Source organism: Mustela erminea, chromosome 15 (assembly GCF_009829155.1).
Source record: "Mustela erminea isolate mMusErm1 chromosome 15, mMusErm1.Pri, whole genome shotgun sequence".
Taxonomy (NCBI): domain Eukaryota; kingdom Metazoa; phylum Chordata; class Mammalia; order Carnivora; family Mustelidae; genus Mustela; species Mustela erminea.
In genome coordinates, this window is record NC_045628.1 from 68,833,709 (window position 1) to 68,849,262 (window position 15,554).

Genomic DNA, 15,554 nt, shown 5'->3' on the forward strand with positions numbered 1-15,554 from the left:
TTGTTCCCTCCCCACCCCCCAAGATTTCTTCTAGGAGAGGGTCTGTTTTTACTTATTTTGACACTCTGCCTCAGTGACTAGAAGTTCAATAAATGTTGAATGGAATGAGTGACTGAGCATTGAGTTTCTTGATTTTCATTGTTGTATGGTGTCCTACTATGTGTATTATTATATGTCCTTTCTATTAATGGACATTTGGGTTGTTTCATGTTTGGAGAAATTACAAACTATGCTGCTGTGAGCATACTTACGCATGTATTGTCCTGCATGTAAATACATGTACTCCAGAGAATAAACCTAACATGGAATAACTGGGTTATATTATATTTATATCTTACAGTTTGCTAGGTAACACCACTCTGTTTTCCAAAGTGGTGGCTACCATTACTGTCCCACTAGCAGTAAATAGAGTATCTGGTCTATATTCACATAAACACAAACATCAAGTATTTTCAGTTTTTTTTTATATTTCTTAATTTTGTATGCTTTGGTGTCTCCTTGTGGGGTTAATTTGCATTTGCCTGAATACTAATGAAGTTGAGTACATTTCTCTGTAAATGGTTATTGAGATTCCTTTCACATGAAGAGCCAGTTCAAGATTTTGGGATATTTAAAAAATTGTATCATCTTTCTTTTTTTAATTATAATTATTATTACAGGAATTCTTTATATATTCTGAATGCTAATCCTTTTTTCTGTTATACATGCTGCAAATATCTTCTGCTTTATGATTTATTGTTTCACTCTTTTTATGGTGTCTCAGTGAGGAAATGTTCTTATGTCCAGTTGAGCGGCCTTTCTCTCTACAGTGAATGATTTTTGTATCTTATGTAAGAAGTTCCTCCCTATCTCAAAGTCATAAAGATGTATCTTATAGTCTCTTCCAAAAAGCTTTATGATTTTTCTTTTCACATTAGGTTTTTTTTTAATTAATTAATTTTCAGAAAAACAGTACTCATTATTTTTTCACCACACCCAGTGCTCCATGCAATCCGTGCCCTCTATAATACCCACCACCTGGTACCCCAACCTCCCACCCCCCCGCCACTTCAAACCCCTCAGATTGTTTTTCAGAGTCCATAGTCTCTCATGATTCACCTCCCCTTCCAATTTACCCCAGCTCCCTTCTCCTCTCTAACACCCATTGTCCTCCATGATATTTGTTATGCTCCACAAATAAGTGAAACCATATGATAATGGACTCTCTCTGCTTGACTTATTTCACTCAGCATAATCTCTTCCAGTCCTGTCCATGTTGCTACAAAAGTTGGGTATTCATCCTTTCTGATGGAGGCATAATACTCCATAGTGTATATGGACCACATCTTCCTTATCCATTCATCTGTTGAAGGGCATCTTGGTTCTTTGCATAGTTTGGCGACCATGGCCATTGCTGCTATAAACATTGGGGTACAGATGGCCTTTCTTTTCACTACATCTGTATCTTTGGGGTAAATACCCAGGAGTGCAATGGCAGGGTCATAGGGAAGTTCTATTTTTAATTTCTTGAGGAATCTCCACACTGTTCTCCAAAGAGGATGCACCAACTTGCATTCCCACCAACAGTGTAAGAGGGTTCCCCTTTCTCCACATCCTCTCCAACACATGTTGTTTCCTGTTTTGTCACATTAGGTTTTTAAAACAAGAAATAATTATTATTAGTTTTGGGGGGTATGAGGACATAATCTTGTAAGTTTCAAAACGGTTCATTTTATTGAAGCAGCCCAAGAGGATGTCACCATAGAGCTGTGTTAGACCTACACGTATAGTTCTTGGGCAGAGATAGGTTGAAAGTTGATGACTAAGCCATTATCTTTAGAGTAACTGTCATACCTCTGCTGCCCTCAGGTACTGTATACCAGAAGGAGTAGCTTGGTGGGAATGCAAATAGGCAACGGCTGACCCTCCAACACCAGCCCAAGCACAGGGTGAGCAGTGGACAATAGGTAGTCCAGAGCTGTATAAGCTTAATAACAGCCTTTCACAGATGTTCACACCCTAATCCCCAGAATCTGTGACTGTACCTCTATAGAGCAAAAGGGATTTGCAGATGTAAATAAGTTAAGGATCTTGAGATATGGAGATGATCCTGGATTTTATCTAAGCCGACCTGATGTAATCACAAAAGTCCTAAAGGGGAGGGAGAATATCCGAGAGGAGAGAAGCTGCTACACTACTGGTTTTGAAGATGGAGGAAAAGACCTTATGTCAAATAATATAGGCAGACTCTAGAAGCCAAAAAAGAAGCTAGGGAACAAATTATTTCCTAGAGCCTCCAAAGGAATGCAATCCTGTGAACCCAGTTTAGACATCTGACTTATAGAACTGCGAGATAATGAATTTGTGTTGTTTTTTAGTCACAAAGCCCTAGACTTATCCTATATTCCATGGGGAGTGTTACATCAAATCAGTATGCCAGCACCATTCTGGCAGTCCAGTCTTGCAGGATCTCATAAAAGAAATACAACCCTGGCCAGTGTGGAAATCTTCTCATCCCAAGTGCCCCCTCCCAGAAACTGGTCAGCAATAGCTCAGAATAATGTTATAGGCATGTTGGAGAGTACTCCCAAGGGAGAGAAACTGAGACCAGTACTCACATAGGTCTCTGGGCTAAGATCACCCCACCCTGACATCTCTGTTGGCCCTCACTCGTCTCGGGAACTTGGGGCATTCTTAGAAACTTCCAGGGAAGGCACCCCAAGTATAGGAGTCCTCTGAGGAGCTCACTTGCCTGGTCTACGGGTGGTAAGGCATATAATAAGTGATCACTGCTATCCGCACTAGGAACCCACTGCAGGTTTTAAGCCAGGATGTGACACGATCTGTTATCACCCTGGCTGCTGTGTGGAGAACCACCAATAGTGGAGCCAGGGAAACCACGCAGAAAGCATTGCTGCTGCCTTCATCCTGAGGAAAGTTATAGTGACTCCGATTAGGGTGGTGAAGGCAAAGATGGAAAGGGGTGGAGAACAGAGAGATCTTCTTGGAAGTAGCACTACCTTTATTCAGCACTTAGTGCATCCATTCTGCCTTGTATTACATCATCAGGAAGGCAATATGGAACAAGCTAGCCTGGATGATTCAGATCAAGTTAATTTTGAATTCTTGTTCCCCCTCTTAGACTTTGTGACTTTGGGCAGGTGACTTCCATATCTGTAAATTCCAGATAATTATAATTAATCCCAAGACTTGTGTGAGTACTAAATGCGATGAGTATAAGAAGTGCCATGGGGGGGGGGGCGCCTGGGTGGCTGAGCAGGTTAAAGCCTCTGCCTTTGGCTCAGGTCATGATCCCAGGGTCCTGGGATCGAGTCCCACATCGGGCTCCTTGCTCAGCAGGGAGCCTGCTTCTCCCTCTGCCTCTGCCTGCCACTCTGTCTGCCTGTGCTCGCTCTCTCCCCCTCTCTCTCTCTGATAAATAAATAAAATCTTTAAAAAAAAAAAAAAAGAGAGGACTTAGTTATTATTTGCAGAACTGAATTAAATGATATCATTATTTGTTTGGGAAGCTAATGTTCCCTCAGAGCAGTGGTGTGGGTTTTTTTTGTTTTGTTTTATTTTTTTGGTTTGTTTGTTTTTTAAGGATTGTGTTTATTTATCTGAGAGAGAGAGTGAGTGAGAGAGAGAGCACACAAGCCGGGAAGCTGCAGAGGGAAAGGAAGAAGCAGGCATCCCTGCTGAGCAGGAAGCCAAATGCAGGGCTCGATCCCAGGACCCCGGGATCATGACCCGAGCCAGAGTCAGATGCTTAACCGACTGAGTCACCCAGGTGCCCCAGAACAGTAGTTCTTAACTCTGTTTTAAGCCAGAGAACACTTTGAGTTTCTGATGAAAATTGTATGTAGTCAGTATTTTGAGTACAATTTCAGTGGGTTCATGACTCCTCTGAAATACATTCATAATCATTGCTTTAGAGCCATAGGACAGCCCTGAAACATATTTGTTATTGTTTTTAAATTATGACCTTGGCAAAAAAGATCTTAGTTTGGAATAATCATCTACTTAGCTGTATCCATTGACATATCCCAATACAAGTCAAGAATTTAACCTGTTTTACATTTAAATCCCAAAAGTCTGTTCAAAAAATTAAAGATGAGGCAACTCAAGATCTGTCCAAAATAATATTTGTGGAATTGGTTTTAAGGAAATAACCTTTTGGGATTAGAGTCTGCAGGGCCATTGGCCTGACCTAACCCCTATAGCTTTGAAGCTGACCTGAGGTCGGGCCAGTCCCCCTTCTGTGTTCCTTCATAATCAGTGGTGATGGGTGATTTCAAAGTAATTCTCAAAAGCTAAATGCTGAGACAGTTAAAGAGCTTACCAATAGTCTGATGACCTTAGAAGAATAAACCCAAGTACTGAGATTTCAGATGGAAACGTGATTTCTGGATGGGGCATCACAAAAGGATTTACAATGAGACAGCAAGCTGAAGTCCAGCCCTGAAATAGATAAGGCTTTCATCTTCTTAGAGAGCCCAAAATGACTTGGGGTATTAGGGTGAATCTGATTACTTTTATATATATAATTTAAAAATGTATTTGGATTACTCTGGATTTGCTGTAAACATTTTTTTTCAGAAAATGATGTCTTTCTTCCACAAATATAGTAAAAAATATACATGAGATCAAGATCTATGTATGGAATTATGTAGAATTAATTTTCAGCCAACCCACTATAGCCAATTTCATCACCTGCCTGACCAGCGGGACTGAGTCAGAATCCCAGGGGCTGTGGTGGCTAAAGACCCTTTTCCCACAACCATCTACTCCCCACTCCCCAATTTGTTTCTGCTCTCAGTAATTTTAAAGGATTTTAAACCACTGTAATCCCCAGCCTCTTCAGAGAATTTATAGTTGTGACTAAAACCTAATCCATTTTGGCATAAAGCTAGAAATTGCTTTGGTGTTGAAGTATGTGCAGACATGAGTTTCCTTAAGATCAATGGAATGCTTCTCCCTCCTTCTTTCAGAATACCTTGTGATGCCCAGAAGTTTATATAAGGGTTTTATATACCTGCACATCATGGTATTAGAGATGTTAAATGGTGGGAAGACTTAACAGATCATCTGGTCCTTGTATGTGCCAGAATAGCATGGTTTCTTATAACATACTGTCTGGAAATCTATTCTAGCTGCAAAAGCCTCTAGCCATCCTGTTAAGTAATGCTATAATAATCTGGAGCTAGGGCATCTTCCTTGACATTGAGTATATACTTTCTCCCCAAAATTTCAGCCATATTTTTAAAAACCCCTTTTTGACAGCCCCAATTTATCAATTTTCTTTCTTGATTTCTGAGCCCTTTAAGGACTGGTTTCAAATAACAAAAGACTTTTTTTTTTTTTAAGTATACAAAGCTTAAATAACATGTTTTTGAGCCATCACAGATTTTCTCTGGTTATGAGTCTGAATTCTGTGGTAGTATCTTTGTGTACTGTCTAGCTTTTACTAATTTTTTTCCTGTGACAAATCTCAAGACTATTTCATATTTTGAATATGAGAACAGAAATGCTAATATGAATATTTAAAACTTGGGAATTTTAGGGTAGTTTACAATAAGAGTAAGACAAATAAATATGCCAATTTAGAAAATTTTTTAGATAAATAAGATGACTGATGAAAAAGGATTGAGCTGTGCAATCTCTGAGAAGATTAGATTCTGCAAAATATATTTCCTAGACATGTTCAACCATAATCAGTTCTTTCATTACATTCTCCTGTCAGAATTAAATCCTCAAAAATTGTGGGGAAAAGAAGGCAGAGAAAAATGTAGAAAGCATTTTGAAGTTGTATTTTGCCTTTTGTATTGAGATTTCAAATGGTGACCGAAGCAACAGTGTTGCTTGCCTGTGATGTGGCTGGAGGCGCCTGGGTGAGTGGAGGAGGTGGATTGTGCATTTCAAAATTTATCTCTGACCCACCACTTCTGCCTCCTCTTCCATTTTGATGGCTGTGTGGATTTTTCTTAGACACAGAATTTATAGGTTCTTGAGCTAGCAAGGTTATTGCAAAAAGAATATCTTGGTGGCTGAAACAAGAAGAGATTAGGAGAAAGAAAAAAAAATGTAAAAGGAATTCGTAAACTCAGACATCAAACCTGAAGTATGTATTTTGCCATTCTGTTCACTATTTTATAAGTCCAAAGATAAAGGAAAGAGCCTATCAACTTTATGGCCAATAATTGATTTTACTAGGATTTTTCTTCCTCTTTGTAAAAATCTCTAAAGAGGAGGAATTGTGTTGGAGCAAAAATTGAAAGCTAAATAATTACTGCCATATTATTATATAAAGAGACCCTTTATTCAGATAGCTGTCTGAGACTTCATTCTATCTGGTGTATTTTTAAATCTCCCATAAATATTTTAAATCCTTTGAGAACAGAAGTTTGGTAGTAGAAGCCCAAGTTCTATATTTCTTGTTAAATGTTTCTTAAGTCCTGTTCTTTCTCCAGTATAGAAATTATTTCATAATTTCTAAGATATTTTCTCAATATACTTGCTTTGAGTGTTAAATATTTCAGTTGACACTACCCTCTGTTTTCTAGCAGAATGGTTATTTCTGATAGGCTAACTGATGGCCAGAAAGACAAGGTGTAGTGAAAAGAATCTGTGGTATGAAATGAGATCTGTTTGACTTTCTTTTTACACACTTGACCTTGAGTCCATCGTTAACCTCTATGAGCCTCTGTTCCTTCCACATGATGGAGATGGTAGCATTCTGCCTACTGTTAGGAAGTTAGCAAATGGAAAGGAAATCAGCCAGGTCTTAGTTTCTATTTACTAGACAGGTTTTCCCCTGTTGGCAAAGTGTACCATGTCACTCAGAGAAGGGAGGAACTGTGTTTCCAATCTCCCCAATATGTCAGATTTCCCCTCCTGATTGCACAGGAGCAGCCCAACATCACGATGTTGCAAATTACAGGAAATTTATAATTCTCTTTCTCACTTGACTAAGGCAGCCTAGTTTGTCTTGTCACAGTGTTTTCCTTTTTTTTTCATTTCTCCCAACCCTGTAACCACAGTTACCAGAGCCACATTTGGATCTGGTTGGCATTCATAATACTGTCACTCAGGGATTTCAAAAAGCCACTGGTCACGTGTCAGCTCCATGAGCCTCTGGGGAAGATGTCCAGTGCTACCCCTCTTCTAAATCCCAGCTTTTTTTCCTTCCCTCCTGTCACATAAAAGTGCAACTGAAACGGCAAGATATTCTTCACAACTCCTGAAGCCTGGCTTTTAAACCAGAGCTTATGTTGCTGAGACTCCATTCTGAGGGCCCGGCTACTAATGAGGCAGTATGCTTGCTTGGGCCACCCCTCCCCACCCCATCCCCACCCCGGCTCCCTTCCGGACAAGGCCGGGCTTTAGACAACACTCTTGGAAATAGGTTGTGATCCAAGTGACATGAATTTGGTCTGAAATGAAAGGGGGAATAGTCAAGTTTATTTCTTAGATGTTAAGGTTCTCTATAGTCTAATATATCTATGATGGGCCATTTGAATCCTGAGAGTAATATTCCTGTGTATTTCTTGAAATGCTTGAATTTGGTGGTGAGAAGATGTAGCTGCTCTTGATATTGGAAGCAGATGATAGATAGTGTGAAAATTCTCTCACTTCTTTCCCGCTGTGTGTAATTGTGATTTTCTGGTTTTCTGGATGTATCTCAAGCCTTCATGTCAATGATACTCTATTTTATGCGATTTCTACTCTCTAGAGCCAGTGTAGTATCATGAAAATGTAGAGAATTAACTTTTTTTCCAGAGCTGCTCTTGTTTTTTTCCAGCTTAAGTAAACAGAAAGCTTTATCTTGTTTGCATCTCTGAGACCCAGAGGGCTGAGTAAATACCGCACACACTGAAATAAAGAAATCCAGCTTGTGCTTGGAATAATTGAATTGCAAAGTGATACACAGATGAGTAGGATTATGAATATTGAACATCCACTGTATTATCTACATCTTTTATTTTCTGTGTTCTAATGTTTAGACATCTAGGATTTTGCTGACCCTGGAGGGGCTGCCCCTCCCAGGGTGAGCTGGTTCCTAGAGACAGTGAACAACTGGCCTGAGAGTATGCTGGCTAAATACAAACCAGAAAATGAATCCAGAGCCCATACCCCAACCATCTCCTCTCTCGGTTCCTACACTGGGCCAGTACCTCCTATCTCCTGTCACCCCAGGGCCAGGTACCAGGCAATTAAGGACACCCCGGAACCTGCTGAAATTACTCAGACTAGCCAATCTTAAACTGCTTGCCCTGCCTCACATGGAAACCACAGTAAAGGCTCTTGGAAACCACAATAAAGGAAGGCTCTTGCCCTTAGTTCCTCCCTCTCTCTGTCTCCTGATCAACCCCAGTGCTTCTCTGTGGGGCCCACCATAGTGTGGCTTGCCCCCTTTTCTTGAGAACTGTGAGTAACAAACTGTTTTTTCTATAGCAAGCATCTTCTGATTTGTTAGCCTTATTATATCTCAATTTTTCTATTAATACATTACATTTTAAAACACCCATAAATATCCATATACTGTATAGTACTGTTGTTGTGCTTCCAAGATGCTACTAGATGATGTTGTTTCTGTCTTTACATATGGTATAAAAATCGAAATTGCATACTTAAGGACAGGATTTTTTAAAAAAAAATTCCTCAGTGACATGAAAAAAATAAGCCTTCAAGAAAATATTTCAGAGTAAATTGATTTGTTGTCAAGAATCCTGGGAAGTTTGGTGAATACACACAGCTTGTTTTTCCTTTTCTGCCAGTTTTGGGGTCTATCATTATTCACCTGCTGCTCTGCACTACTAGGATTATTGGTATTAAGTAGCTGATAGCTCAATCTGCATTTTTATTTTGATTTTATTTGTGCACCAGATAAAAGCCATTTCTGACTGTGCAAAGTTTAAAAGCTTTATGAGGAAGAAATGGATTAGGTAAGCTGAAAGCATTACCATGAAACCTTTCTAATTAAGGTTTATAAGGAATAAATCTGAGATAACTATAATCTATTTTTTCTCCTCTCCTCCGCAAACACTCATAATAATAGAATAATGACAGGCTTCAGGATAAGAAAACTGGAACATGAGAAGGACCTGATATTTTTTTCTTTTAGTTCAGAACTTAAAAATTAGTAGAGTCCAAGTTTAAATAATTTTTTTTTTATCAGCTGTACTAGAGTTAATACTTCATTATAAAATGAAAGAAAGTTATACAAAACTGTGTGACCTACTACTGAGCTTTATAATGCCCAAGTCACAGAGAGACTCTAGGCCTCTTTCCATCCCTATATTTTGTATGGCTGCCACTGCCTACAGTCCCACCAGGAGGTACAGAAGACAGCATGAGGCCTTGCTGTGAACAATCCACATCTCCCAGTTGTATGGGAAATGACTGACAAGTACTACAAATGACCACTAGGAATCTAAGTAATGCGAATTGAAATAACAGTGGGATATTACTTTTTTAACTATTTTAAAATAACCAAAGATTTAAAGAAACACTTAGTGGTTGTAAGAAATGAGGACTTTCTTAATCTCGTTGTGAAGGTGCAAATCATATTATACCACTTTCTGAAGGCCAATTTTAGTTATACAGCAAAGTCTCTCTCAACTGAACACCATTTAACCAACTTGCCAATCTGGTAACCAACCTTTTCCCTCTGTAAAACCTCCTGACTGATGCTTACCTCCAGCATCTAGAAGGCTATTCCCTGTTCTGCCTGTATCACCATACAACACATTTTTGGTTTTAATGTAGTGTTCCAAGATTCATTGTTTGCATATAACACCCGGTGCTCCATGCAATACATGCCTTCCTTAATACCCATCACCAAGCTCACCGCCCCCCCAACTCACCTCCCCTCTAAAACCCTCAGTTTGTTTCTGGGAGTCTGTCATGGTTCATCTCCCCCTTCAATTTCTCCCCCTTCACTTTTCTTTTCTTTCATGATATAATTAAACAACTTTAAGCTTCTATTTTGTATGAGAGTGAATAAAAAGCTTTTTTTCTATGATAACTAAACTAAATGCTTGGAAAAGACCAAATAAAAGTTGTTCATTAAAAAAGAATTGTTGAATAATATTCCATATAATATGTATTAAATATTTTGTAATATAATATTATATGTTAATATTCCATATAATATATGTATCACTTTTTTTATCCATTCACCTGTTGATATACAATACATATATTATATGCAATAGGGTCATTACCAGTTTCTGGCTATTATCCATTCACCTATTGATACACAATACCTATATTATATATAATTGGGTTATTGCCAGTGTCTGGCTATCATAAGTAGAGTTGCTATAAATATTTATGTAAAAGTTTTTGTGTGGACATATGCTTATTCTTTCTTCATTCTTAGCCTAGCTGAGAAAGTGGGGCATATCCAAGAGATATTGATAGCATCATGAATGATATACTAAGCTTTGTCTTACATTAATTTTCAGAGCCCCTAACTTTGGCTTTTATGCCACCTTACAGAATGAAGAGAGGTGTTTCTGTCTCCATTCTACCTTCTTACAGCACCATGTCTTTTGGTATCACTTGGTATAACCCCAGCTATAACCTGTAACCCAACTTTCTTAACTCCTTCACATTTTAATATACTGACAAAATACTGCCTAGAAGTTAGTGTACCTTTGCATTAGAGTAGCATTAGAAATTGTAACATAGACATGTGTCAATGTTATGGTTATGAGATTGATACTACACTCAGCTCCTGGAGGTGACCTTGAATAGTTTAAGCCAATCTGCACATTAAATCTCATCTTTTTTTTTTTTTAAGATTTTATTTATTTACTTGAGACAGAGAGAAAGAGAGAAAACTCTTTAATGAGAGTGGGGAGGGTCAGAGGGAGAAGCAGACTCCCCGCTGAACAGGGAACCCGATGTGGGACTCAGTCTGTGATTCCAGGATGATGATCAGAGCTGAAGGCAGTCATTTAACTGACTGAGCCATTCAGGCACCCCTAAATTACATCTTTTAACAGAGAATAGATTTGGAATGAGAACTTGAAAACCTGTAAGCCTTGGGGTATCTGGGTGGATCAGTTAGTTTAGCGTCTGCCTTCAGCTCAGATCTTGATTCCCAGGGTCCTGGGATTGAGCCTGCACTGGGTTCCCTGCTCAGTGAGAAGCCTGCTTCTCCCTCTCCCACTCCCCTGTTTGTATTCCTTCTTCCACTGTCTCTCTCTCTCTGTGTCAAATAAATAAAATCTTAAAAAAAAGAGATTTAATTAACAACAAATAAAACTTAAAATTCAGTTTCTCTATCTCATTAATCTGATGTCAAGTGTTCAATAGCCATACGTGGCCAGTACCTGCTATACTGGAAAGTGCAAATGTGGAATAGGTCTCCTCATGGCAGAACGTTGTATTAGACAACATCACACAGAGGCAACACTGTCAAGGGCTACCGTTCTTTAGGAACAAAGATATGGGACGCCCTACTGGATAAGGAGAACTGATTAGATGAGGTATTGGCTTTCATCCTGGAATTATTCAATGCCTAAAATGTTGATAATAAAAGCCTTGTTCATGCTCATGAGTAAAGTGTCCACCAGTGTCTATTCTCACTTACAAAATCGCCCACTGGGATTTATGGGTGGCAAAGACACAAATGACTAAGCTACCCAGGTGCCCTGCTATTTTAAATCTTAAATAGACACTTATTAGATTAAAAAAAAAAAAAAAGCTACCTGTGCATGGGTTAAACTTCAAATTTTCCTGTTGCAGGTGCTTGTGCATGTGTCTTCATCACAGCTAAAGGCAACTGATCACATAACATTAAAATAACCATAGCACTGTATTTAACATCTTACTTATACTTAATACATTGTAGAAGAAGAAAAAAAATCTCTAGCATGAATTTTTGCTTTCCATTGTGAATCATCCATTGAAATCTTCTAATGAAGTATAGCAGACCTACTCTGAAAGAAATGCTAAAGGAATTCTTAGGGCTGAAGCAAAATGGTACCAGAAGTAAATCTAGATCTTTAAAAAAAAAAACAAAAAAAAACAAAAAAACAGTTGGATCTTTAGAAATGAATGAAGAACATCAGAAATTACAAATATCTGAGTAAATATAAGTGACTTTTTTTTCTTGAATTCTCTAAAAATACATACGACTGTTTAAAACAAAACATTGTTACATTGTCCAGGAGCTGAGTGTAGTATCCTGAATTCTCTAAAAATACATATGACTATTTAAAACAAAAAATTATAGCATTGTCTTATGGGGTTTTTAGTGTTTGTAGATATGATGCATATGACAGTAGACTCATAAAAGATATCTGGGGATGGGCAGGTTAGAGGGCCGTATGTAGTTGCAGGATTTCTGCATACTAGGAAGTGGAACCATGTTCTTGGTATGAATGTTTGGCATGTGTATTAGAATCCCCAGAAATATACTAAAAGAAGCAATAATAAAAGCATTAAAGCAGTATACAGCCCCAATAGATAAAGTATAATATTGCCTTAGTTCAGGTCCAAAAATAAGATAGATGGAGTGACTTAAACAAGAAACTTTTATTTATTATAGTTCTGGAGGCTGGGAAGTCCAAGATCAAGGTGCCAGCAGATTAGGTGTCTTGTGATAGCACTTTTTGTGGTTTATAAACAGCTCTCAGCCAAGAGAGAGGTCATCTCTCTAGTGCCTCATATAAGAGCACTTATCCCATCACAAGGGGTCCACTCTCATAACCTAATTACCTCCCAAAGACCTTGTTTTTAAATACTATCACATTGAGGATCAAGGCTTCAACATAAGAATTTTGGGAGAACACATTTAGTTCATAGCAGAAATATTTAAAAATATTCAAATAATACAAAATAAAGGGAAGAAGAAGAGGAGGGACAAACAGAAAACAAATAATAAAGTAATAGACCTAAATCCAAGCCATATCAATAATTACATTAAGTATTAGTGATCTAAAACACTAAAATTGAAAGACAGAGATTATTAGAATGGACAAAAGCAAGACTCTAACATGTGCTGCTCATAAGAGAAGTACTTTAAATAGAAAGACACAGCTATGTTGAAAAATAGAAAATATATACTCTGTGCAAAGTAAGGATATACTCTGTGCAAAGTAAGGATATACTCTGTGCAAAGTAAGGATAAGAAAACCAGAGTGGTTTTGTTCATGTCAGATAAAATAAACATAGAGTCAAGGAATATTAGCAGAGATAAAGAGGGATGTTTCATTACAAGAGAAGGAATAAATCATCAGTAGACATTATAATGTGTCTGGGCCTAATAACAGAACTTCACAATACTAAAAGCAAAAATTGACAGAATAAAATGGAAAATAGGCAATTCCACATAGTATTATATTTAACATTCCTTTTTTAGCAACTAATATAGCATCTGGAATTTAAGAATATCAGTAGACATAAACAATTTTAGCAACACTATCAATTGCCATGATCTAATTGAAATTTGTAAGACACCATTTTTAGAATTGCAAAATAAACTTCTTTTCACCCAAAGTACGTTCTTCAATACCAACTATATGTTGGACCATAAAACAAATTACAGTAAGTTTAAAAAAATTAAAATCATACAAAGTATACTGTCTGAAACAAATCAGAAATAAATCAGTAGAAATAATCTTATTTCAGAGGAAATTATGAATATTTGGAACTTAAAAAGAACCCTTCTAAATTATTCATAGGTCAAAGGAGAAATATATGAGAAACTAGAAAATATTTTGAATTGAATGGTAATGTGGCTTATTAAGATATGTGAGTAGAGGAAAAATAGTTTTAAGTGCCTGTATTTAAAAAATAAAGAAAAATATAAAATCAGGGAGGAATAAATTAAACCAAAAATAAACCAAAAGGAGGAAATAATAAAGATAAGGACAATACTTAAAAAAAACCCCAAAACTAGAAATAAGCAATGAGGGAAATTAACGAAGTCAGATAATAGTTCTTTGAAAAGATGAATTTCAAAAACACTTAGCTGGACCAATCAAGAGAAAAGAGAGACACTAATCATCGATACCAGAAATGAAAGACAGATTATTACTTCAGAGTCTACAGACTAAAAAGATAATAAATGAAAGACCTCAAACCATTTTTAGAATTCAATTTTGTATCTGGGAAATCATAAATAGAAATAGTAATATTCAGTAAACAAGTAAGGTTTACTCTTTAGATCCTTTATTGAATCAAAAGATTTTTAGTCTACTATGTGCTTAAAATTTAAACCATGAAACTAAATTATAAATGTAACTGAACCATAATATCTAGATTTTAAAGGAGCGAGGAGATCTTATTTTTTACTTTTTAGGTGAGCAAGTCACAAAAAAAGAAAATTAAGATTTTTTTTCATCCTATTCTTTTTTTTTTTTTTTTAAGATTTTATTTATTTGACAGAGAGAGAGATCACAAGTAGGTAGAGAGGCAGGGAGAGAGAGAGAGGGAAGAAGGCTCTCTACCAAGCAGAGAGCCTGTTGCGGGGCTCGATCCCAGGACCTTGAGACCATGACCTGAGCTGAAGGCAGATGGTTAACCCACTGAGCCACCCAGGTGTCCCATCCTATTCTTCATTAAGATCAGAGTTACCTTATGCACTGTCATCCACGGTAACATTCAAAAAAGTTTAAAGAAAAAAAAAAAAAAAGTTTAAAGGAGAATTGCATGTGTGTCCACTAAACACATTCTATAACAAAACCTTTATTTCAGGAAGGAGTTGGAATGTTCCAAGTAAAACTTCCCTGGGTACATGTATTTGAAGTTTTAGAGCAAGGGGGAAATATTCTTAACAAAATCAATCAAATAATCAGCCAAATAACTATAGATCCATATCCAGTTAGTATTAGCTGAAGAATAATTTCAAAATATTAGAGTTATATCTATGCTTTAATTACTTTGACAGTATACTATAAAGAAATATGTTTTCATATGAAAATATTCATGAAAAAACAAATCTATATTTCATAGTGTCCAAGTAGGAAAAAAAGGAAATCATTATTATTATTTTTATATGATGCATATGGTCTTATTCTTATCATATTTCAAAATTTCATAAAAACAGAAGTATAATAATGATTCTTCAGATCTTTCTTTTTGTTCATGTTTACTTTTGTTTTGTGGGAACTTGGTTCTTATTCCAAAGTTGCTTTATTGGCTTCTTTTTTCTTATTGTAAACAGGAACAATCTGGTACCTATAATACTTAAAGGAAAGATATCTGGTAAGTGGATTTCGACATCAGTTAATATGGCTGAATGAGCAACTACAGAATCCTTTTTTGCTCTCAAAAACCAGAAATTTGAATGAAATATTTTTAAAATATTAAAACATACTTAATATTTTATTAATATACAAATTAAATATGACACATATTAAAATATTTAAAATAAATACCTCTGTTTAAAAGGAATATTAGCAGAATTTCCATATTCCAGGAACACTAAAGATGGCATGGTGAAGATTAAAGATGGGACCCCACAGAGAAGAATGAATAGATGCAGAAAATGGACTTGAATGCTAAAAGGCTCACACAGAAATGGTGGATGACCATAACCTTTTTATGGCCAAAGAGCA